The 25,684-nt window shown below is 43.1% G+C and overlaps 1 protein-coding gene across 1 annotated transcript in view; it reads right to left on the reverse strand.

Annotated features, from left to right (window-relative positions):
• col25a1 (collagen type XXV alpha 1 chain) overlaps positions 1-25,684 on the reverse strand; it is a gene marked incomplete at both ends in the record, with an annotated part of 237,583 nt that overhangs the window by 72,835 nt on the left and 139,064 nt on the right. The window lies entirely within an intron of this gene.

The raw sequence follows: 25,684 nt of genomic DNA on the forward strand, positions 1-25,684 counted from the left end.
CATGCTTATACTTTGCCAAGAGACGTGAGAGCTGTGATGTACTAATATATCATGTTCCCATGAATACCAACCTTCACTAAATCCATGAAGCATCTACAGCAGGGGTCTTCAACAGGGGTCTGGGACCCCTAGGGGGTCCTCAGAATTACCACAGGGGGTCCTCCAAATCTTTGAGTGATATTTTTTTTATATTAATCACTTGAACCCATATTCTGAGAACTTTAACCAAAAATAGCAGATCTACAAGCTTGTAGATCGGCTATTTTCAGCAAAGAGGTTTGGTGTAGAGGGGAAAAAGAGCAGACTAAGCACAGAGTGAAAGGTCACGTTTTTTAAGTATTGACGGTTCAAGTGGTTAAATATCTGAAAACACAAATTGACAAGAATCCAAAATACACTGATGATCGTGCTGTCAAACAATGAAACAATATCGAACTAATCTATGAAAAGGTTGTGGGGGTCCCTGCTTCATCTCTCTCTCGACCAAGGGGTCCTTGGCCTAAAAATGTTGAAGACCCCTGATCTACAGTATGAATAAAAATAAAAAAAAACGGAAACTCCACAACAGTTGATTTGTGCTTCCACTTGGCATGCCGCTTCAAGTACACTGAACCATATACTGTATGCTCCATCTATCAGGCTTTTACCCAGAAAAAACACTATACCGTCTTTTGCCCCTCCATCTGGTAGCAGTACATCTGGAAGTGCTTCCACTACACAGCCTGCACCTGCTCATTATACAGCCCATCACTTGCACATCATCGGGACAGGCAGGCATCCGCTGGAGCTCGTCCAGAACAAGGCTTGGCGAATACAGTGAAGGTCTTTCACAGAGAGACAATTAAACAGTCCTCCAGCTACGAGACTATTGGGAAGGGCTAAAGTCTACTTTGGATATTGCTAGGGTGTAGGATATATATATATATATATATATATATATATATATATATATATATATAACTTAAGTCAATGTAATCTCTGCAGGCCTGTCGTTCCAGCGTGCCCCCGAGGAACGCTTTTAATCAGCCGTTGAGCTCCTTAATCGCATCCTTTACTGCTTTCACGCTGCCTTTTATTCATGACGGGGCATCCAGAAGGCATTCCACGGCTCATCGAGCTGCTTGTCTCCTTATCAATTCTTCTCAACATGCAGTGTCCTACAAAGTTATATAAAGTTCATTTACATCTCAGACTACAAGTCTGAGACTATTGTGTCTTTCTATGATGCATCTTAACTCATTTGCTGCCATTTTAACATTGCACTGTATGGCTTTTCTGCCATTTTGTATAATGAATATTTTTTTTTATATTTAGATTTTTCCTAAATTCTGTGTTTGCACGACCATGTCATACATTACTGGAAATGGAAGAGGACAAGCTGTAGTTTCACGAAAAAAATATAATCTTGCATTTACGATGTACCATTCTATAGTTATAGCCATTTCAAAAACCTTGTTTTTTGATTTTCCGAGCTTGAAAATCAAATGAAAAGGAGTTATTTAAGTTTTTGTGAATGTTCTCTTTTCAAGGAAATAACTCACTTGATATCTGTCTTTATGGCTTCAGGCACTTATCAGATGAGTGTACTAGTGTAATAAGTGTAATTGTGTATAACTGGAATTGTGTAATAGTGCTGTAATAGGCCACATCTTGCCCTTAGGGCGTCTTACTTCACACAAAGAGAAATACGCTTTTTATATTGGACTGGCCCACGATGGTCTGCAGTACCTCCTCACACACACATGCACACACACGCACACGCACACGCACACACACACACACACACACACACACACACACACACACACACACACTCACACTAACTATACTGTAGGCTATACACATACATGTACATAATAGCAGATCTATATATATATATATAAATATATATTGCTAAGCAGGTGGGAATGGTACCCCCTCCAACTGTATTATGTTACCCATTTTCAAATGTTTTTATTTTATTTGTGACACTTGCTTTGGCGAGTACAAACCACTTGCGTTTTCTCATGTCAATAAAGCTCCACCGAATTGAATCTGTTGGGATCCGTTAGTGTGCAGTTGCAGTGGCGTCAGTTCAGAAAAAGGTAAGGTATGGCAACATGACATGTTGCCATACCTTAGCAACAGGCACAATGAAAAGTACATTTTATTATTTCCCCCTGTAGCCAAGGCATGGCAGCTGCATACCCCTGCCATACCCAATTGACGCCCCTGTACAGTTGCCATATGTAGTTGCTGATCAGGTCCGTTTCTATACCGGATGCGGAAACGTTTATGTATGTGATTGTGTAAATAACCGGATATTAGAACGGATCACAAGCATAGAGTTATTGATCACATCAAGAAGAACGCATTACAACATTACAATGCTGTGTGCGATACACATGCTGCAGCTGATCACACTCAGGGGGAGATGCAGGAGCGCCACGATGGATCGATATTCACTTTCTTTTCAGTCTGCACGTTGCGTGCAGGGAACGGGACACCGACACGGGAAGCACAGAAACTTTGGATGAAAACAAAGCAACTTACTTTCAATGAATCGTCGCGATTGCTTACTCCACTGTTCCCGGTGGGATCCATCTGTTAGCGTGCAGACACGGAGAAGACAAGGCTAACGCTCGACGAGGATGTCTTATAAGTTTTACCGACGCGAATAGAGATGTTGTTTGTGGTCAAATCAGCCTCCGGACACGACATGGTTGCTTGACCAGGAGTCCAGGACACGGGGGGACATATACTCTGCCGCGAGCAGTGCCTTGTGATCGGGATGTAGTCGAGGGGACCCCCGCTGACGTGAGGTGAGGTGCAGATGTGTTATCTATTTGTTGTGATGGTTTATTTTGGTTCAGGCAGTCATGAGGCAGAGATGCTTCCAACTCTCTCTAGTTGGCTGCAAATCTGGACAATAGTGTGGTGTGTGGGGTTATGAAGCTGTGGGTTGTGGAGGCCCATAGCAGATTATGGCTTTTGAAGTGAAAATGTCACGGGATTTTGTTTGATTTATGAAGAACGGTCTCATCGAGCTGAACTGTTTAGTTGTTGCTATAGGCTAGGCTGGCTAGCCTCCGCTTGGGGGGCTTCCTACATGGTGCCATTCAGATTGACTTCTGGCAACACTTCCATTGTAGGGCAAGGGCATTGGTGTTGGAATGGGGGTGTGTGTGAATGGCATGCATGTTGGAGTGAGGAGAAAAAAAAGAAAAAGAGCCTCCGCTTGGGGGGGCTTCCTACATGGTGCCATTCAGATTGACTTCTGGCAACACTTCCATAGTAGGGCAAGGGCATTGGTGTTGGAATGGGGGTGTGTGTGAATGGCATGCATGTTGGAGTGAGGGAAAAAAAAAAAAAAAAAGAGCCTGGGAAAAAAAAGACGCATTCTGTGTGCTGGAGGCTGCAGCGGTTGCCAGCACTGTTCCTTCACTGTTGATTATAATTATACACTTTTATTGAGATTTATACATTTATTACACTCTTGTTTTCAAACACACTCACTTTGATGTGTGATATTTTGGTTTCCTTATAAGATAGAAGGCTAAAACTTTTTGAGGAGCTGTGGGAGAGTCTAATTTAGCATTACATAATTTAAAAGCACATTGGCGGGATTCACGGGCGTGGCAGGGACGTACAGCGGGATTTTTACGGGATTCACGGCCATCGCAGCAAATGAGTTAATGTCAAATATCATGACATGTACATGCTGGTCTATGTAGATATTTTTGGATTTTTCTTTTACTGTTTGATTCCTTTCTTGCCTCTTGTTCTTTCGGGAAATAACGAAGGAGCTTGCACAAAGAAAAACTCATTTCATCCACTTTTTACTGCTGTAAACTGAGATATGTGACAATAAAGTTGATTCTGAATCTGATTCTGATGGACAACAAAGAACAAAGGGTCCAGGCACTGATTATAGACCAGTGGGCCCAGGCCTTTTCAACTCAAACTAGAGGCAATCTAACTCTAAAGAACTGATCAAAAATGTTATGCAACCAACACGTTGACTGTAAGCCTCACATTGATCTTGGGCAAATGTGCGGTTGTGCCTGAAAAATGGAGGGAAACCTCAATTTTTTTTTTAGGACTGATCAAACTCTCAAACCTCCCAAAGTAGATGATGTATGACAGAACTTGTGTTATCTTCGGATTTACGCCGGACCACTGCATCAGTCTGAAAGCTCTTCCCTGTCCAGATACACAACTCACTGCTGATCTGAAGCCAAACCGTGGCCACTGTCTCCGCCGGTGGCCCTGAAATGAGCGGACGGTTAAAAAGAGGAAATCCTTGGCACCCATCAAAGAGTGTCGAGATGACAGAGGAAAAGGTTCGCAAAGTGGAACATGAAACGCATGGCGAACAGAGGCCAAAGCCACAGGCGAAACTCAATTCTGATAATGTTACTTATGTCATTTTATATCACTTTGAAACACTGAATGATGTTCAGTAAAGTCATTGTGGTGCTTGTTCAGTTAGCCTTGATTTGATGTCCTGGTGCAGCTGCTTACCAGAGAGCTGAATAATAATGTGCAGTTTTATTTTTGAATGTGTTGTGATTGCCTGAAATAGCTAATGAAACCATTGTGTTTTTATTTTGTATTTATTCTAAATGGACTGCATTGTGGAAATGTGGCTGTGATTTGTGCAATTCAACAAACAATCCCTAAATAACTGGTTTAGAATTGTTTTTCCATTTTCCCCCCTTTGTTCTTGTTCTTATTATTACTGCAAGAGGCAGATCCCAGTTGCATAGACCTGCAATCAGCCGAGCGTGACAGATTAATTCACACGATTATCACTTTAAACGTCAGGCTGCACTCACGCTGAAAGTGACACTGAAAAAGGCCTCGCTTCTGTCAGCCTTGTTTTCTTTTTCTCAGAGAAGCCGGGGCGCTTAGCATCCATATTTCTCTTGCCTATTCTCCAGTAATTTTCTCAGAACATGATGGATGAAAGTTTGACAGTGCTCGCCCTGACATTGCAACGCGACGGGGCCTGGATCCCTTCCACCAGCTTCTCTGTTGTTGACGTGAGCAAAGATGATTCCCATGGGTTTGGCCACGAGACGCCGTGGCGTGATGCTCTGAGGCAATCCCCTTAATCCAGAGAGATGCATGGAGTTAGGAGTGAAAGACTCGGCATCTGACTTCTGTCTGGACCTGGAGCTGCGTTGATTTTCATCACAGCGACCTGTTAAAACGTGTCGAGATCCAACATATCAATCCATCAAACGGAGCTTGCGTCCATGTGATGTGAAGCCGTGCCAACTCGGCTGGCTGCAGTCGTCGTAAGTCCAAACTACTGGCCACATGGAATCAATCACTTTATCCTGGAAGAATTGGCATCCCTTAGAGTGCTGGCCACTGACTACTGCTTTTACAACCTCTTTCTTTACAGCCATACCTCTTTCCCACAAAGCAACGCAGTTTAATCACACACGTGTGCGCGCACAGGAAGTTTAACAATGCACGGCCTGAGGCTACAGGGTGTTGACAGCGAATGACAATTGAAACAGAGTGTTCAGGTGAAGACTGTTGGTCAGTTTGCCAGCAGAAATGTAACGAAATATAAAGAGTTATCCTTTACTGCACCCTTCTTTGCAATCAGCTCATCTTAGGGTATGGTTCACTGGTGCAGTTCTTAACTGCTTAAACCATAATTCCGGGGTCCACCAGGGGTCTATACTCAGCCCCCTCCGTTTTGCCCTCTCTATGCAAGATTTCTTGGTCGGAAATTGCAGATCTACAAGTTCACAACGCATCGCAACAAGATGCATGTGAATGAATGTTCACCTATTATGACATGCCCAGAATAGGGACACTAGGGTTCGGATCATAATGGACATTTGATGAATCTGATCTCAGAGATTAACACAAGGAATCCTCTCGCTATCATCCAAGGTCATCCTCGAGAACGTCTTTAACCCGAGTGTGCAGAAAGGCTGTGTACAGCACATCCGTGGCTTTTTTTCTCCCCCTTCACAACATTTCCCGTAAGCCCCTCTTTCAGCCAAACAAGCGCAGAGCCATTAGGGCTCTTCAACATAAACAAACACACCGATTAGAGTGATAGAAGAGCGGAGGTGGTGGTAATTGCAAAAAAGCCCATACAGCCGTTTCCGGCCAATGGCTCTGATGTGGCTGTGGGGATCCTTGGAAAGGAAACCTCTGTTGAATTCCATACAATATGTGCAACAAGTCTGGAACAGACTAAAAGAGGTCTAGATTACAAAAAAAAAAAAAATAATAATATATAAAAAGAAAAAATACCAAAATACAAAAAAAAATGTATCCCAATCCCACTGGTCCATCTGTGAGTTCTGCATGGGAACACTCAATCATATTAACGTGCGCCCCCAGGGGGGAACTTTTTTCAAGGCAGGGGAGACTAATGGGGGACAGGGATGTGAGCAATCAGGGCAGAATGGGCAGGAATGGACGACCACAAGTGGCTGGTGCTCGTCGGGGGAGAATCTGGACGCAAGGGGTTAGGCCAGGATAGGAAAACCACACTGGAAAACTGACTTGGGAATGGCATCTGGTTCCCATATCCACAGTGTATCACAATTAGCCAGCATAAAATGACTTTAATGTGTGTGTGTGTGTGTGTGTGTGTGTGTGTGTGTGTGTGTGTGTGTGTGTGTGTGTGTGTGTGTGTGTGTGTGTGTGTGTGTGTGTGTGACTGTGTGTGTGTGTGTGTGTGTGTGTGTGTGTGTGTGTGTGTGTGTGTGTGTGTGTGTGTGTGTGTGTGTGTGTGTGTGTGTGACTGTGTGTGTGTGTGTGTGTGTGTGTGTGTGTGTGTGTGTGTGTGTGTGTGTGTGTGTGTGTGTGTGTGTGTGTGTGTGTGTGTGCGTGCGTGCGTGCGTGTGTGTGTGTGTGTGTTTTGCAAGTGGATGTGTGTGTGAACTAGAAGTGTGTGTGTGTGTGTGTGTGTGTGTGTGTGTGTGTGTGTGTGTGTGTGTGTGTGTGTGTGTGTGTGTGTGTGTGTGTGTGTGTGTGTGTGTGTGTGTGTGTGTGAAAGAGGCAGAGTGAATGAGTCTTGTTATCTGTCTGATCCTTCTTACAGAGATACTGCACGTGTCCATGTTCGTCAGGGAAAATGAAACCTGTTGTGTTAGGGGTGTACTCTATGCTTATTATTTATCCGTCTGTATACATTTGGGGCAAATGCAAATCCTGGAGTGGTGTATGAGTGTGTGCGTCCGTCTGTCCATTCGTGCTTTCATGCGTGCACACATACTGTACATACACGCATGAATGAATGAGTAGTACGTGCCATACCAAAAGTTTGAGAGCATGAAGCTTGACTTATACTAGTTGCGTGTTGGTGTTGCACACCAGAAATAGCCGAACAACAAGCTCACACGTCGCACTGAGATGCATTGTGAGCTTGTAGATCGGCTATTTATGTTGTGCGACATGGCGCACAGTATAAATTGGGCATTACTTATTGTGGCAGGCAGAGAGAGAGAGACAGAGAGAAGCACCCGAGGTGGGTCTGGTTAGTGGGTCAGTCAGCCTAATCTAGGGCATAACCTTGTGATCAGGGAGATACTATAGCCATGGAGAGAACGAACGGTGTCCCCCTGTGATGTGTGTCCACTCCAGAGGGATGGTCACTTGGCTGCTGCGAGGAAGGACAGTTCATTTCTGAACATTATCATTTATTTACAACAGGGGTATTCAACGTTTTCAGGCCAAGGACCCCAGTTGAGAAATAGATGAAGCAGGGACCCCCACAACCTGTTCATAGATTCCATATCTTTCCTTGTTTGACAGCACAATTATCAGTGTATGTTGGATTCATGTCAATTTGTGTTTGAACCGTCAATACTCAATAAACTTGACCTTTCACCACTCTGTACTTAGTCTGCTCTTTTTCCCAAATATACCAAAGCCCTTTGCCCAAAAATAGAAGATCTACAAGTCTTGTAGATCTTCTATTTTTTGGCTATATTTCTCAGAATATAGACACTATAGGGTTCAAGTGGTTAATATAAAAATATATGTACATCACTCAAAGATTTGGAGGACCCCCTGTAGTAACTCTCAGGACCCCCTAGGGGTCCCGGACCCCCTGTTGAAGACCCCTGATTTACAATATCAGTCAGCAGCACAAGGTCTCACTCTCAGACATTTATATAACGTGAGTGGAAGGGGCGAGATCATCTTCACCATCTTTTGACGGCTCGTGGTGGAAGAGTATGCATGAAACTAAACGGAAAAAAGCAAAAACTCAGTTAAGGAACATTGATTTTTATGTACCAGATTCTTTGCCACGTTTTGACCCATAAAGTCATGCAGCACATACAAAAAAATGCCATAATCAAGGGAGAACATGCCAGAGCGGAGGTGATTACTTGTATTTCTTCATAGAAATACACTTTGGCCAACCACAACCACATATGGGGCAGAATAGACGGCTTACTGTTCTACGTTCTTCATCATTTGACATGAGATGGTGGAAATTTTGTCCTCGCAATCAAAAAGCTGTTAACTGTAGTGCACAAAGTGCACTCCTTGTCCGTGCTTAAAGACTGAGTGCCACAGGCCTATTTCCTAAATAATTATCATTGGGTGTTATTGTTATACATCCTGTGCATTTATGTGTTAAAAGGCTGTATTTCTTTAGGCATATCCAACAGTTCATAAAAAAGGTCTGGCTTTCACATTCTCTCTGCCCACTATAGTCTCACCATAGGACTTCTCTCTCTCTCTTTGCCTTAATGAAAATAGCAAACACTTCTCCTATTAGTAAAACTTGCTACACAACAACAATGCTTGTGTAACCAAGAAATCGGCTTATTAATAGCTTAATAGCAAGAGTTCCACTCTCTCCTGACATCGGATGTGACACAATTATTATTTTGAACATGGTAGAAATGGTAAATGATGCTTTTATATATAGCTACTTCACCAAAAGCGCTTTACAAAATGCTTTGTAAAGCGCCCTTTCACGTACATTCACACACGGATAGCTGAGGCAATCATGCAAAGCACCAACCTGCTCCTCGGGAGCAGTTAGTTAAAGGAGTAGTTCACTATTCAATATTTGGAGTTCATCAATATCACTACATCAATATCACTTCACTATGCTTAGTAAAACAGACCTGATTTTCACTGTACTTGATGAGTTCTTTTTCCATCTACGACAACTCTCTTCACCAAAAATAGCAGATCTACAATCTCACGTGACGTGTTGTGAGCTTGTAGATCGGCTATTTTTGGTGAACCTTCCCCCCAGAATAGGCATGGTGGGGTTCAAGTGGTTAAACGTCAAGTATAACGTTATTTTCAGTCAGTTCTGATGGAAACGGATATTTCTCCAATATGATGTAAGATTCTAAAAATTAACAGTGTAACTCAGGGGTGCCCTGGATGAAAAAGTTATTTACAGGGGTGCCCTGAGTCAAAAAAAGTTTGAAAACCCCTGCTCTATGGCATGAGTAATCAATAGAAGAGAAGTCATTTTGGGGGTGAACTACTCCTTTAAGTGTCTTGCTCAAGGACACTTCAACACTGAGCCGAGGATCAAACATTCCAATTCCCAAGCAAGTGACTGCTGCACCTCTGTCCTGATACAGTTTCAACTTTGCATGTGTGTCACTCCATCCACAATGACTGTATCATCGTCAAAACACACGTGGCCATGAAACGTCATACAAATTATATTAGATATTTAATTCCATGTTGGTGTTGCCTCTTATCTCCATATTTTTATATTTTGTGTTGTTTCCGTAAACTAATGCCCTACTTGATCATACTACAGCGTCACATCGAAAGTACCAGATCCACAAGCTGAAAACGATGCGTGAAGCGTCACTTTTTGAACTTGTTGATCTCCTACTTTTGCTCATTTTGAATTTAACTGTTTTGGACATGAGGTTTCCACCCACTCGACAGAGACGATATACTGTACTGTACAGTAGGGCACAGTCAAAGGTCAAGTGGGTCAGGTATTGATTAACACATTGATTTCAAAGCTTGATCAACACATTTCACTTCACACTTTGCATTCCCTAGAATTTCACTCTGAGACTGCAAAAATCCAGTCATGACTTAACACTCAGCATTTCACAGTATAGATGACATAAGATATGATGTTCGATGATAGATGCCTTTATGACTCGAGGCTGACGTTCGAGTTTGGCATTTTACGGTTCAACTGTGTACACCTTCAGGTTGTCTTTCTCTGATATGTGACATTTTCATGACCCGTAAAATAGAGACCGCACACAAATGCATTATATTACCAGAAAGTCTTAGTCTGCTCACTGGATCATTTATTATATTACCACTTTGGTGGTAATATAATAAATATCCATGGGAGCATGATTCAATGTGCGTATTGTATTTTTCGGTTTTCATATGTTCTTCTGTCCAGCACCTGGTATTTTATCATTTGGATGTCGTAAACGTTTTACATTTTCATAACCACCCGCAGGTTCTTTTCCTGATTTTATCACTTTGCCTTTCCATTTTGATTATTCAACAATAAACTACATTTGGCGCTAGGAGCATTTTGAAATGATATCACATTCACATTATTACCTCATCAAATCAGATGACAGAATCCTTTCATGCCTCCCATCATTTGCAACAACAAGTGGCGATGACGGGCAGACGACCAGTGCCCCAGTACTCAATCCCAGTAATTAAGTCAAAGTATAGTTACTGTGCTTGTCTTGCTTGTTAATATCATTTTTCAAGATAATAGCAGATCTACAAGCTCACAATGCTTCAGTGCAACCCGCTGTGAGCTTGTAGGTCTTGTAGCTCTTTTCACTATATTGGAAATAGGGTTATTAGAATAAGTGGTCAATTCATAATGTACCTTTTCTCTTCATAGAAATAGAGGAGTCAAAAGTACAATATTTGTCTTTGAACTGTCGTGGATTAAACAAATACTCAAAGTAAAGATACACTCACAGAATCTACAGTAGCCTACTCATGTATTTTGTTACTAGTGCAGAAAACTGAACCAAAAGGTCAACCTCTTCAGGCCCCACTAGCCAAGTCAACAACACTGTCAAGTCAAATAGATGCACCGCGACGCCACTCTGTTCTGACAACCAATACCAGAGGGTGTGCATGTGTACAAGAGTGCTCTTGTATCAACTCACTCTGTAGCAGACAGACAGGACACTGCTTTACGGCAGTTATTGTAGGCATGCAACTCACAGAGAGGCATCATGTTGGTCTATTAAAAAATGTTCGGGCCCTTTTTAGCACCATTGCATCCCTGTTCTGGGGGGGGGGGGTGAATATTCGTCGAAAATATCAGATCTACAAGCTTAATGCGCTGTGGATCTATCTGTGCTATTTTTGGCGAAAAGATCAGCATAGAGCAGTGGTTTTCAATGAGTGGTCCGGGGACGACCAGTGGTCCTTGAGGGGGTTCCAGGTGGTTCCCAGGTAAATGATGGAGTTGGTAACGAAATGGACCATTATAGATCTTTAACTCTTGAGAGCGTAAAATGAAACCAAATGGATCCTCACAGCCAGGTCCATTTGGTTTCATTTTACGCTCTCAATAGTTCAATTGTTGTTAAACACCTGCATTACTTAATTTACAAGAATCTATCCTATGGTACCACATCAATACAACATGGAATTGTGGACAAAACCTTATCCAACGACAACAAAATAATAGCCTTGGGTCTGAGAAGCTGAATCTCATCAACTGGTGGCTCAATCATGGCTCAAATGCCGGAAAATAATGTACCTTGATATGAAATAGGTTGAAAACCACTGGCGTAGATGGAAAATCTAACTGGTGTGAAGTGAGTGGTGCTCACTTTGCATGGTATCAAACATGACACACATGCAATCGCGCATATCTCCTTGTATGGGCCGTTCTGTCTGTGACATCAGCTGTGGTGATGTTGCTCTCTGCATACTTTCCATGACGTTAGTCTCGTCTCATACGGACACACAGACCTACACCCAAAAGCCAGACGTAGGAGCGGTTAGCACCGCTCAAAAAGAAGGGGGGCCTTAGTAGACCCCTCGGGGACTCCGGTCAATGAAGAGTATAATAGAGTTTAAGTGGTTAATTAATTAAAGGCACGCATGAGTCGAGCACAGTCAGAGGTTTCCTTCTGGGTCACGTATGTCCTTTCGCTCGGATAGTTACGGCATCCCTTCCGTTTCCTCCTCGGAACGAAAGTGATCAAAGTCCAGCTGGAGTATGTTTTATTAACAGGTGTGGAGCTGCACTGCGTAGCAGATGAGGATGAGGGCAAAGTGGAAAGGAGGGGGGGGGGGGGGGGGGGGGAGGGGCTCCATGTGTCACCCCACGCTCCTGTAATCTCTGCTCCGGCAGCTGCATAATTCATCCATCATAACAGATCATCCTCAAACCGGCGATTTGGTTGCATCACAAACTGCTTCCCGCAGAAGCAGCCAGGTGGAAAGGCAACACTGATGTATCAGAGCATCACACACGGCTTCCCTGGTGGGTAGGATGTGAGTAGCACTCTTCAAGACACGGCTTCAATTTACAATTTACAATTTAAGCGTGACTGCAGGCAAAAACCAACCCCACCACCAGCACTACCCACACACAAAGTTTCAATCAGAAAGTATATGCATTGCAAGCAGTCCCCAGTCTGGGACCCAAAGGCTTCAACTTGTATTGGGTTCAAACGTTTGTGAAAGTTCAAACATTGCATTAGGTCTTTTTAAGTCTTTCCGTGTGTCATGCTTTTTTACGGCATTGTGCTGATGGGGCAGTCTGTCCCCCCACCATGGAGAAGTGGATTTGGTTGGTTTTCTCATCCTGTTAATGACAAACACAACATTGTACCAGGAGCAAACCCGCAACTCCCGGTATTTACGGTTGTGTGCACTGTGCAGTGTGGTTGATATAGGCAACACACTATTGTTCTCGGTCCGAGATTCTTTTGCCAGCAAAGTGAACCAACTTTTTGTAAACTTTTTGACTGATGTTATCTGAGTTGAAGGCCATGTACCCTGGAATATGGGCCTCTCTGATTGAACAGAGAAGCGAGCTGAAGTTTAGAGGCAACATTGAAGGAAAAAAGTTTCAGTTGGAGATAATGGACAAGCCTCTTTTATCCTTTCAACTAAACATCCGCCAACGCCCTGTGCTGAAGAGTGTAGCCATCAGGTGGTGTTGGTGAAGGAAACGAGAGAGAGAGCCGCCTCAGGGGTGGTGTTTTATGCCTGACTTGGTGCTAAATGGTGTGCATTCACAGTGGCTGGCTCCCTGGGCTTGTGTTCTGACACTACAGAAGCTTCCCTTTACAGTCGCTTGAAGGCTCCAAAGAAAGAGAATTGGGTAAAGATCAAAAAAGTAGAAGTTATAATGAGGCGATAGTTTTGGCCTCGTTAGCCTGCCGCCGTCCCTCAGTCCCAACTCAATCCATGAACGACGCATAACCCCTACTACACGTTTTTATTCCTTTAAAATCAGCAACTCAGCCCCATCTACTGAACGCTTCTATTAATATCTTTTTCCTAACTGTCGTCGGAGGACAAGTGGAGTTAACCTCATACATTCCCCTGTAATAGGCCAACTGTCGACTGACCCCGACGCTTCCATGCGAAATTTACACAGAATGTCAGGCGTCGGAAAAAGAAAGGGAAATAAAAACAAAGCAAATCACTTTTCCATGTAAGAACGATACGTACATTGACCTCAATAAAGACCCTTCCCGATGATCCTCCATAGAAGAGGCTCATTCCTTGTCTCTGTCTCCGAAACCACGGGTCCCAGTCCGTTCATCATCAGTGGCTAAGTAACAATTAGAGAGGCCTATAATGATTTCACCAGGGCTAAGCTTGTTTCGTTCGTCAGGCTGGGTTAGGGATGGGACGAAATGAAAATGTCATATCAGGATTGTTGTGACCAAAGAAATCGCGATTTACAATATATTATTGCGATAATCAAAATATCCCCAACATAAATTATCCTGGGCTGGAACATTTGCCAAAAAATAGCAGATCTACAAGCTCACAACGCGTCGCAACGCATTTGGTACCGGATATGCAGATCGGCAAATAGAAGGTGAATTGATCCCAGTGCATGACGGAGGACAATTTCACGATAAAGTAAATCTCCGCGATACGATTATCATGAGTGTTTTTTTATCACAATGAACAATAATATCGCTTATCGTCCCATCCCTAGGCTGGGTACAATTTTCTCAAAGTCCCAATGCTAAACGGGGGGTGGGGGTGGGATGCGGTGGCTGGAAGGGGTGCTGTTGAATATTCACAGCGACATCTCCCTGCCATCCCACGGGTGGGCAAGGGGCAAAAGGGAAAAACCATATGAGATCACTTACTGGAATTCTTTTGGAAGAATGCTTATTTCTGCACCAGATTCAGTGATCGTTCGGTGAGTAATTGTCAGATCAGATCAGTGTATTCTATGAAGACGGTCACACAATGACGTTCACAGAGGTCTGCGGAGGTAACGGCTCTGCTTTTAGCGATGCAGACACTTTGATGAATAAAAGCCTTGATCAAGTTCAGCACATGTATTATTACTTCAGCACTTCACCAGTTATGCAACACCCCTCTTCCCGAAACCCACTTCCCCCTTTAAACCGTAGAAAAACAAATAGCACCCCTACCAAAGACTTCAAAGACACTTCATCAACTAGGGTATAGACAGCTACATAAACATGAACAGAAGCTGTCATGTCCCGACGTATTAGAACAATCCCAAACGTTATGAAGCAGGATTCCCCTCTTCTTAGCCAAATCGAATATAGGCTTTCTTACCTACAGTACGATGTCAAAACACATGTCAAAGACAGCACATGTCTGGCTTGGGGTCTGCAGCAGAATCATCTTTAATTAATATGTCTTTATTTTATCAGAGGCCAGGCAGTGGCAGGAGAGACCACCTGCACTTACTTACCTCTCCAGAGCCTCATGCAGGAGCAAACGGCTGCAAAGGCTCTGAAGATTAACTTACGACTTTTACGGCTCAGTCGGCACACGCTATTATTCCTATTCAATCACGCTTGCCTCCCAACACTATAAATAATTTTAACGTACAGAGCATGTGTGCACATGTGCACGGACACAGACAGACACACACACATACATACGTACACACAGTGCCTGATTGACCCTGTTATGGCTCGCTGTCAGAACCTCCAGTGCTTATATATGGGTTTGTCTTCATCTTTTTGGGGGAAAACGCAGGAGTTTTCCATCTGTTTGAGGCAAGTGATTCTGTGATCACCCGCTACATAATGAAGTGAGATAGTATATTTGGGTTGCAGGGGGTTGGCAGCCGCTGAGGTTGGTAGCGAGGATATTAAAAACCAGACAAGCCAAGATGACAGGGATTGGTCCGCTATTAGCAGAGGGCAGGGTTGAAAATATTATTTTAATAATATAGTCAGATTACATGGTGGAAGAAGGGTTTCTTCTCATCTAAATTCTGGTCACAGGAACTGCTCGTGATTGTAGCGGTATCTGCCACCGCTTCGCCTTTTGCTACCAAGTGGCTAAATCTATAATATTGGAAATCATGACAACTTGTTCAGATGGATTATTGTTTTCTGTGAATGTCTTCAGGAACCGTCACTTAAAGCTATACTGTGTAAGATGCTCAACTAGTGGTCAGTAGCCCTATAGCAAACCGCGGTCACGTTCGCGTCTTTCGCCCGTTTTTCGTACCTTCACACCCCCGCGTCTGCCTCCACAACGCCGAGAGCTATCTTTAGAGGGTCCCTGGTTCCTGTGCGTTCAGGCATTCCGGAGAAACGGACTACTTCACCCTGCCTGGTAGGCGAGATTACCTTTTGAGTAAAGAGACACACGGGCGACTACAAATATGGCGACCCCACTTCAAGATGCGCTGTGATTGGCCGGTAGTGTACCATGTGTGCATGATCGGCGATGTGATTGGGCAACGTATACACAACGTATACAGATGATGCAGATTACGTCATTTTGGCGCGAAATCCGGTCCACGGCCAGGATCATAGAAAACATATAAAGAGAAGGCTTCAGAAGCTGAAAATAACGGAGTGGGTGTTCTAAAACTTTAGCGATTTAACAGTTAGGACAATTTTAAGATTTGTTTTATAAAAAAAGTTACATGGTACAACTTTAAATGGTTGCTTGAACACAGGTTTTAGGCTTTAGGTTTATCGTTTAACCATGCAAGGCTTTCCTATAATTGTATTCATTTGCCTCAAATAACACTCCTATTTCCCAGCACAAGGTGCTTTGTACTGTAACTACAAAGCATGTTGTACTTAATCAGCTTTCATTAACAAGAATTTGCCTTCTTACCATAATGAATGAATTAGCATTTTGCTGTAGAAGCAATAATAGTTGTATTGTGTTTTTTACCTTGGACAGGGTTATTACTCTCAGAGAAGATGTGAGGATGGCATACAGTACTTACAGGAGGTCCTGAAACAGAGAGAAGAACAAAGCCATGATTAGTGTGTGCTCCATCAGCACCATTCAATAATAAGCAATAACTCTGTCTGGAATATGAAGACTCTTGCTACCCTCTTGCTATGGAAATAGTCTATAGTCTTGGTATCTTGAGGGCTCTTCCTAGTAATACATCACATACTGTAGGTTAGACTCGATCTACAGTATAATTTAGAGGACAATTAACCACTTTAACCCCAGCATTCATATTCTGGGGGGAACATTAACCAATAATAGTCAATCTACAGTACAAGCACAACGTTGTGAGCTTGTATATCACCAATTTTTGAGCGGTGCAAGTGCTCCCATGCTTGACCGAGTGTGTATGTCCCTATGTATGTATGTCCCCTCACAACGTATCGCGATGCGACGCGCTGTGAGCTTGTAGATCGGCTATTTTCAAATAGCGTAGGTATAAAATATGGCTAAAGTGGTTATGTATGTTTTATAATATCATTTTTATCTTAAAAGTAACTAGTAACTATTAAGACGCCTCAGGGCGACAAGCCACAGTGATGTGGACATCAGGGATCTCCATAGGCATAAAAGGGATTTGTTCCCCTGGCATCACAGGGATCTCCATATCTCCATATGTGGGCATAAAAGGGATTTGTACCCCCTGGCATCACAGGGGTCTCGCTAACAGGGCATCATCAATATTGATGACATCAGGGAACTCCATGTATGGGCATAAAAGGGATTCTGTTAGTGTGACATCACAGTGAAGCCAGAGCGTGATGTCAGAGCGGCAAACCCATTCAGTTAGAGTGGTTCCCCTGACATCACAGTGACATCAGAGCATGATGTCAGATTGGCAAACCCATAGACCGTAAAAATGTGTACACGTCTACATGTTCAGACAGACGGACACGGACAAGCTGTGACGTTTCTCATAGTAAACTGCGACCTTCGGTCGCAACTAATGTTTTCAAAGAAATGTAGGTGAGTAAAAGTACAATATTTGGATCCGAGATGCAGTGGAGTAGAAGTAAAAGTATTGGAAATTGGAAATACTCAAGTAAAATACAAACACCTCAAACTTGTACTTAACTCATACAGTGCCATCCGGCCACAAGGGGTGCTAGAGTGCCAGAAATTTCTCCATTGACCTTCTTTATAGCTTTCGTCGACCCTCTCCCAACTGGCTTATTGTGTTTTCAATCCGGTCAATCCTATGGGTGTCCAGAGGAGGAAGCTAGCTGACACGTAGCCAAAATGCTAACCCATTTAGAAGCCCGATCTAAAGCTATTTCAGCCGCAAAAAGCTTTCTCTTTGGGTCTGGGGACACAATCCGGAGAAATCCTGTCTAAAGATGTGATTTATTATTGGAGTGGGCGGCGCGATTCGGCCGTTAGCGCGAATACGGCCCGTGGATGGCCGAGTCTAAGTCCCGGCCAAGGATGGACGTCTAGACCGGGGCTTCGTTGAGGCCTCCGATAAAATAATTCATTTTATTAAATATCCCGGACATGTTCGGGATAGGCACCCTGGAATACGTCGCGCCGCCTACAATGAACATTTGGTGAACATTGGGGGGGGTCTAAACTTTATTTTAAACCATTTTCAATGGAATAAATCGTCGGAGCATCTAGCGTCTCTCGTTGGTGAGCGCTGAGCGAGGCGGGACCACCCACGTTGCTCCAAGCAGCTCGGGGTAAGTAAAATAGCAAATAAAAAATTGTTTTTGATCCCGAATATCCCGAACTAGTTCGGGATAGGCACTAAAAGGGTTAAGTACTGTAACAGTACTTAAGTAAATGTACTTAGTTACTTTACACCACTGACGACTTCCAATCAGCATGCATGATATGTCCTGACCTGAGACTGACATCGTGACACTGAACACCGTAGTGCTTTGTTTTAAAAAGTTTTGTAAACATTGTTATGGTTTGAATAATAGATCAGGGTATGCATATTTATGACGCATGTTATGCATCATTCATGTTATGACGCATATTAATCATGCATAACGTAGTTATATATGAATGAGTTTAAAGTACAACTTTAGTTTTTTACAACAAGGGTTCATATTTTAGATTGTAATTAGAGAAAAGTGAGTGTTAAAATGTTTTCATTTGCTTCGTGGTTCTATTGTTTTAACGCATTTACCATGCTAAAATGTGGGGCATGCGTACGCATGGGGGCATGCGTACAAGTGGCTAAATATGTATTTTTAAACACAATAATCCAGCAGTTTCTTTATTGCTATTTACAGTAAAACTTCTAGCCCCCATAAGTCACATCCAACCATGAAAGGTTGTGTTGTATCTTGGAAATGGGCTTATTCTGTGTAAAATAACATATTTAGCCACTTGTACGCATGCCCCCAACCACTGAAATAAGAATCTCTAAAACAATAGAAAGAAGCAAATGAAATAATTTTAACACTCATCTTTTATATTCTTTAATTACAATCTAAAATATGAACCCTTGTTGTAAAAAACTAAAGTTGTCCTTTAAGTGTTAGTTGCACAGCCTACTGCCGTACTCATGGTCATTGTTTGTGTGTCGCATGCACAATACTGTCTGCTGAGAATGACTGACAGACAGATTTTGGTTGAGCTGTGTATCTTTCTTGCGCCAGCAGAGCACGCAAGTAGGGTGATGTCCACCCTGGGGATGATATGCGCTGTGCTTAGTTCTAGCGGAAGTGCGGTGTTATGGGAAGTTACGCCATGTGGTGTTGGTCTGTTTACATTCCCCAGCGAAACAGAAAAAAAATAGATTGTAGCTCTTAACTTGTTCTTAAAAGTTCTACTGCCAGATTTATTATTTATTTATTGGGGCTGGTGCCAGCAAAAAGTAGCTTACCTTTGCGATGTTATAGAAAATTATCTATTGATTATTTTCAAACTAATTCTTTATACAATGGACGCTCATATGTGTACTTTAGCCAAACTGGCGGCAGAGGGCAGCCTTATGCAAAGAATTCATGTGGATTGGGCCGCTCCGCTTGTCATACATTCAGAGCATAGAAATGCATTTTCTAGATCAGATCCACAGAAAACAGCCAGGAAGTGATTTGGGACTCCATTATTGCTAATGTGCGGTGGATTTTTGAGAGCAGCGTTACGGGAGATGTTTTTACTGTACACGGCGGCGCGACCCCTCATCAGCTTACAGTTATCAGACAAGGTAAAAAGAACGAGCCGTATTGGCAACAAGCTGGGTTGGAAATTGGGGCGAACGGGAACGTCCGAAGCAGTAAAAGAGTTAATAGGTGTAACGTTGTCCGAATCCATGTTTTTGTTTGGATATTGTTTATTACAAGCGCAACCGACAGGAAAATTCAGCCCCACCCCCTAGAACTCTCTCTGCCTCATATCCCGCCCAGGCTTTTCTCTTCTCAGATGAGTAAGCCTGGCTACGCGAGGCTAGGTGATGTCTGTGGGTATGTGGATATGTGGGTGGCTGAAAGTACAAAGGCATTATAGCCAATGAGGATGCAGCGTTCTCGGGGACGTCACCACCAACCAACGAGTGTCGTCACATACCCACATATCCACAGACAGAGCTCATCACCCTACTTGCACTCTCTGCTGGCGCACAAGTAGGCCATATTTGGCTATGAGTGCACACAGTGCAAGTTGGCACGTCAACAGATTGCAGTCTAGTTCTGTCGTTCGCTAGCACTGTTTGATGAAGATGCTTTGTTAATGCAGTTTTTAAGCTGTTTGCCTCATCTGAAAATATTTTTGCAAGGGGCCAATGCAACATGTTGTGAGCTTGTAGATCGGCTATGTTTAAATAGCCGATGCATATGCATATACAGAGTACATGTTGGGTTAAAGTGGTTAAAGTGATTTTGAAGCTGTATTAAGACATTTTGCTGGGGTCTGCCTCGGACCCCCTCAAGGACCCCTGGGAGTCCCCGGCCCCCACTTTGAGAACCACTATGCACTATATTGCACAAACATTGACATCCTCACGTATTCTACACCCAATTACTGTACTGTACATGCAGGATATAGTAGGCATGGAGCAAATACAGTAGCGACTGTACGTAGTGTTACCATAAAGTCAGGTTTAAATCCCCCACCGCAAGCAGGAATTCTGTCTCAGCATAACTCCAAAATCGCACCGGTATATTTATCCCGTGGCATTTATTGCTGGCATGGTGACAAAACGCTCGTCCCACTATCCGGTTTCCGAGCCATTTGAGCCAACAATGACCCACCAGCATCTGGGGCGATCCCGTTTTGTATTTTGTGACTGGCTCTAATTTCACTGCTACAAGGAGGCTGTGCGCTTGTTAAAAAATGCCCTCGTGTTTTTTGCGAGGTGACACGCTCGTCCTTTCCTCCCAATTACTGGCCCTCAAAAGGACCGTGTGCCAGCGCGCTTCAGGGCTCCCCTCAGAACCCTGCAAATCATCCCGGGTCTTAAAGTTCTTAAGGGAACCCAGCTGCTACGATCGCCACCAAAAAAAAACCCCCAAAAAACATGGAGGATTTTCTTTTTTTAACAAGTCTTACTTCCTTGTGATTGGAGGAGAAGCGCAAATAGCTCCTGCAGCTGGCTGAGGCACTTAATGGAGCTCCATGTTTGAGGCTCATATGCGGCTGTACTTCGGTGCCATTATTTCATGGTTCATTGAGCTAGGGCTACATAGGCTTTTTTTCACTAAGCCTGCATAATTATGGGATGTTGACTGGTTCCTCAGTTATGTGCAACATGCCTCAAAGACATGACCTAAACCGTACCGACTCATCCATCTGAAATGTGGTTCATTTGACAATTAGCGTGGCCTCCTTAACGCACGGCAGTTAAGGAGTAATTTCTTGCAAAAGCTTGCCTCAAAGTTAGTAATTATTCTTCAAGGAGGGAAACACAGATTTCTCAGTAATTTTACTGCCTCGGTCGATAGCCACAATCAATGTCCGCCATGCAGCCCCGGTATGATGTATGTCAAGCTCCCAACGGCTCCCAATGGCGTCATAAACAATCCGCCATCAAAGCCATTCACACCAACTATGTCTACCTACTTCAGCTCCGTTAACTCTATTAACTCTATTAACCATCTGTTTGCACACACTTCCACACGCTACCACCTCCAGCCATTTCCTCCACAGCGGGCCCTGTTCCTGTTTGCGCTAACGTGGAGTCACCTCGTGAGAATGCAAAGGTCAGTGGTCTCAATAGACAGGTATGGGGCATATATATAGTATATCATCACTGTCGGGTGGAAACCTTGTATCTCCAAGTTTCAAAATTGTATGCTCTTTTCATAAAGCAAAGCCCTGGTTCATCATACATGACTGTTGCACAAAACTAGTGAACATAGCTGATCTACAAGCACACAACGCCTCGCGGTGCGAGGCGTTGTGTGCTTGTAGATCGGCTATTTTCACTAGTTTAGATCATTTTAAAAATGATAAATACAAAACTAAAGGTTTTGGACATACAAGGTTTCCACCCAACAACGACGATATACTTATGCGTGCTCACACATGAACTGAAGAGATGTTATCACATTCTAAAATGGCAACAGAGGTTACACTCGCAAAACAACAGCTGCCAGGGGGTGGCGGACAGGAAATAGCTTTTTTTTATTATCATTACAAGACATTGCTGTGACAGTGCAGCAATATCTGGCTTTGTGCATCCCATCCATCTGTCATATTTATTTACACTACTCCACAGTTTCAGCATCAGTTCCCTGCTTTGCGGGGGTGTGCGTAAGGTGGTGATGATTCATGTGGAGGAGAGGGAAACTTTCCAGCAATGACCACCCGCCATGACGGTTTCAGACGACCGCAGCTGAGGCCGCGGTAGTGACCACGACATAAAGTTGTTTCTGTGTTACTGTCATGCCACACTCCTCCGTTCCATATGTTCACAGCAAATAAGCATGAAATTCTAACGAGGCACAGTATCCCATTCAGTCCCGACGCATAGGTAAATATCATGGAGTATTTTCCGTATTTGTGCTCACTGTCATTTGGAACCGGGGTTCCATATTGAAAAGCTTCGCCTGCCTCAGGGGGGAATGAATGAACGGCATTGCTCCCAAAAGCATCTCTACCGTGAATGTGTGAACTTTATTTGCGGGAGGCAAATAAGGAAAAACATCCTTTAGAGTTGTACTCTGAAAAAAGCTTCACCTGAATATCTGTGCTGCTGTGGTTAGACCTATACACAGGGTACTGTACATGGTTCACCGTGCAGAAAGAATTGAATTCAATGGTCTATTGATCGCACAAGAGAAATTTGTTTTTCTATCACCGAACATAAAAAAAAAACTCAATTCAATACACACAGTAATAATTGCATGTAACAATAGCAAATGTCAACACTTTACCCATTGTAGTATGTAATTGGAAAAAAAGCACAGCGGATTGGCCTATGCTTTTGGGCAGATCAACAGGGCAGCAAGACAATTATCGAAAACACTTTTTACAATGACAGAAAACACAGTACCGGCATTCTATGTGAACGGTAGTCTGGGATCACTTCACTTTACGAGGTTTGATCCGGTCGGGAGCGGAAACCACTTTACGTCATGTTGTAGTCTTAGACGGACTACACTTTGGCCGGAACTATCAACCGGATTCAGTTTTAACGCAAAATATTCCCCTGCACCCAAGGACATAGTTTTAGGGCCTACCTAATAAACACCTTGATGTTTTGCTTTCGAAAAATTCGTTTGGTATGTGATCTTTTAGTCCAACTCATAGCGACTGGCAAGACTACACTAGGCTTCTCGAGCATTTTAATAGTGATTGGGGAAACAAACGAGGGGAACTAAATCAAAGCGACGCCGCTTCTTCTAGTGGTTTCCGCGCTTTAGGCGGAAACCAAACGGTCTGTTGTGAACGAACACCAGGCTTTCTCCCGAGAAAGACTGGTAGGCGAGGAGGTTATGTGAACGGCAGTCCCAAAAGGTCTGTTTTTACCCCTATCATCCTGTCAACATCCATCTGAGATACTAGAGAAGGCACTGTTCTGCCCACTGAATCCTGGATTTATAAAGTGATGTGTTCAGGGGTGTCACACCAAATTCTGGGCCCTGGGTACAAGGATTCACTGCGGGCCCCCCATGAATTTTCTTCATAGGGGGAGGGGGTTTAACCCTTTTAGACTGGGAACACATAAGTACGCATTATTTTATGCTTTAACCATTGAAAAATAGCAGATAAACAAGCTCACAGCGCGGCACCAAGTGCCGCGCTGCAAGCTTGTGGCAGCGCCGTACATGGCAGCAGCCGTGCACCCTTAAATGCACAAATACATTTCGTTGTACTGTTTATGTGCTTGTATGTGTACTGTACTTTGGAAATGAGTTGATCGTTGACAATGAAACTGTGCCTGTACCTGTACTGTATTGTTACAATGACAAATAAACACTAAAAAAATAAAATAAACTCTAATCTTGTAGATCTGCTATTTTAGAAAAATCGTGAACATTTGTGCAAGTCTTTGAATATTTCAAATCTTTTTGAAAAACCTATGTTTCTATGTCAGTGGTGCTAAAACTTTTTCACGTGAAGGACCCCCAAAATGATGTGTATTTGGCCACAGACCCCCATCTCAAAATATTTAGTTCCAGGGACCCCCAGAAGCAAAATTGTAGTTACAAATGTTAAAAAATACATATATATTCAAAGATTTGCACACATTTTTCACAAGTATAAAATAATTAAGGCCCCTCCACCTTGGTCCCTAGTAACTCAGTCCCACTCCCCCCCCCCCCCCCCCCCCCCCTTGTGACACCCCTGGATGTGTCTCCTAAAAATCTATTCAGTTTTTTTCATGGAATGGTACGGGGACCTTAAAGCGATATGGATTTTTGAGGAACATTTGACAGTACAGTATGTTCCTTACCTAGATAATATATGGTATTACTGCCACTCTCCTTCACCAGTAGCGTCTGTTCAGAACACTGATGTTCAAAAGCTATTATCCCACAGAGTCCTTTTAAAAAAGAATATGTTTTCATGTTCCATTTCAACCTGCTTCATATTTTACTTTGGAAATAACGTTTTCTTTACACTTGGTTTGCAACCACAGAAGCTACTGGTGAAAGTTAGTGTCAGTATATGGATTTATAACGAGGAGAGGAACATATACAGTCAAATGTTCCACTGAATTTCCATTTCACTGTAACATTGGGTGGCAGCAACGCAGCACGGTCCAGCTACTTGCCAACAGGCTAGTGATCATCAGAATGTCTGACACACAAGTACAATATAAAGTCTACTCTATCAAAGCTAACACAACAAAGGCTTAATATCAACATCCTGCTGAATCCTAACAACCCGTGACTCAACTCACTCAAGTCACTTGAAGAGCTCCCTGCATATGTTTTGTTGATGTTCCTCCTGGAGATATTTTTATTTTTACGAGACAGTGCTGATTATACCCATAAAAGCTACCCCAGAAAATGGTCGCCGCTCACTTTTACGATATAAATAAATCAGTCATGCAGGACTGCCCTTAGATGTCCCTATACTCTCTGCTGTGGAATCATGTGCCAGTCCATTGCAATTACAATGCTGCTGTAGGGTTATTATACTTGACATAAGGGGCAGAACTGTCATCTCTTTGTTTTCCATTGTCTAGCCCACAGTGTGCCACTCCAGACATCACACGCGCACATGCATCTCAGCTTCACTCATTTTGAATCAATTTGTCAAGAGGAAGCTATTCTAATTCAAATCAGCTTGACCAGAGAGAGAGAGAGAGAGAGAGACCCAGAGAGAGAGAGAGAGTGAGACCCAGAGAGAGTCCCAGAGAGAGAGAGACACACAGAGAAGTTGATGTACTGGCTTGTGCACAACAGTGCCATTTGAAATATGTTGGCATGATATATGTTTATTGGACAGTTAAGTGTTGCATAAACAAAACTGATGGATCTCAGAGGCGCAGCCGACCAGAACATTTAACTGTTGTCTATCTATCATTTTCCTTTTTTCTTTCCATCTTCCGTGTATTTCCAGTCATACACTGGATGACTGTAATATTATGTAAATACGAAAAATCATATAGGGCAGAGAGCCATACCACACTGTGATGCATGGCTGTACACTCGAGACCCGAAACGGAGAGCGCAGCCGCAAGAACAGGATTTGAAATTAATTTGGCAAAATAAAAAAAGAAGGATGGAACAGATACTTTGATGCTCATAGAGCAAGCTGTTTATAATACAGCCCTGATAGCTGATTATGTTTAATTCCAATGACTTTAATAAAGTAGTCACACAAATTAACTTCAATATCAGAGTTCAACAAAAACTTTTTTTTCCTGTCAGACATG

This window comes from Nannobrachium achirus, assembly GCF_963921795.1.
Source record: "Nannobrachium achirus genome assembly, chromosome: 14".
NCBI classification, from domain to species: Eukaryota; Metazoa; Chordata; class Actinopteri; order Myctophiformes; family Myctophidae; genus Nannobrachium; species Nannobrachium achirus.